Source organism: Acinonyx jubatus, chromosome B1 (genome assembly GCF_027475565.1).
Source record: "Acinonyx jubatus isolate Ajub_Pintada_27869175 chromosome B1, VMU_Ajub_asm_v1.0, whole genome shotgun sequence".
Taxonomy (NCBI): domain Eukaryota; kingdom Metazoa; phylum Chordata; class Mammalia; order Carnivora; family Felidae; genus Acinonyx; species Acinonyx jubatus.
The window spans coordinates 78,803,842-78,805,379 of NC_069382.1; the positions used below are offsets into that span (position 1 = coordinate 78,803,842).

General features: G+C 41.5%; 1 pseudogene; it reads right to left on the reverse strand.

Moving 5' to 3' along the window:
* Positions 1 to 429: 429 nt before the first annotated feature.
* LOC106983623 (28S ribosomal protein S16, mitochondrial-like) lies at positions 430 to 837 on the reverse strand (annotated as a pseudogene).
* Positions 838 to 1,538: the final 701 nt, after the last annotated feature.

A 1,538-nucleotide genomic window follows, 5' to 3' on the forward strand; every position in this document is an offset into this window, starting at 1 on the left:
CTTTTTCCCATTCTTTCCTAGTCCACTTTAATCAGACTTTTGTCTCCACCATTTTGGTAAGCTTATCTTGTCAAGGTCACTAATGATCTCTGTGTCTCAAAGTCCTCCTCTTACCTGTCTTACCTATCAGACATAGAAAACCACTCCCTCCTTTAAATCCTTTCCTCATTTGGTCTGTGGGACTTCATCCTTTCTTGATTCTGTTTCTAACTCTTAGGCTCCTTTGCTGATTCCTTTTTATCTTTGAGACCTCTTCAGATCTTTTCTCTATTATATTCATTTTATGAAAACTTTATCCAACCCCATAGCTTTATCTGTTTAATTTTTTTTGACTCATAAAACTCCATTTATTGACCTCCAAATCTAATAAAACTAAGAGCTCTGCACAAGTGTTTTAAGAGGACTTTGATCTTTTTCCCAATGTTCTTCTCACTGAAGGCAGCTCATTTTTGTTTCTGTACCTTCTGTATCCTTTTTCTGAGATGCTAAAAGGACTTCCCACTCCCGTTTCCTCTGCAGCCTCTCAGCATTTGTGATCTTCATGGAATGCAGAGGGAAAAATCCAGAAAGACCCAAAAGCTACCCTACAGGCTTACAGAGATGGGCTCCACAGGCATTTCAATCCTAGATCCGGTCCAGGTTGAGAGCAACGATTCTCTCTCCATGACTGTTGGGCAGTGGATAATCGGAATCCAGCTGCTCCATGAAACAGCCATCCCTGTTGTGAATGGTCACAATGTGGTAGAAAAGCTGGTTGGTATAGCCACACAGTGCAAGGCAGATGGATAAGTGGACACCATGGTAGGCCTTGCAGAGGACAGTAGTGAGCTGGACCATGGTGTAGCTGGCATGCGCCACCAGCACACATCAGCTTTATGGCCTCTGGCTGGGTGGGGAGGAATGCGGAAAAGCCTAGCCCCATAGCTTTAAATACTATCTATTGAGCTTCCTAAATTTGTATCTTCACTCCCTTTCTTTCCTCTGGATTCCAGATCCATATAACCAACTGCATACTGAAACTCCTCACCGGATGTCTAATAGAATTTCAAACTGAATGTGAAAAAAATTTATTGATTTTAGCTATCCCCTCACCCTCCCCAACCCCTGAATCTGTTCCTTCCTACAAAATGGCAACTCCAGGCTTCTAGCCACTCAGCCCAAAATGTTGGAGTCTATCTTAAATACTTTCTTTCTATCACATTCCACATCTGACCTCCAATTCTCTTGACTCTGATATTTCCAAAAACTTTACTACTTTTTACTATCTCCACTGATATCATCAACTTCTGCCTGATGACGGCCAGTGGCTTCCTAACGACTTCCTAACTGGCCTCTCTGTTGCTTCCCTTGATTCCCTACATCCTATTCTCTTACTTTTATGCTTGTGTTTATTGCCTTACTTTAATGAGATATTTCCCAGAAATATTACCAATGATGACAGGAATTGCCAGTGTTTGCATTTCAAAGAATTATTTAATCAACACCCAGAAAATACATATTGAGCACCTACTATGTGCCAGACATTGTTCTAGGTGCTG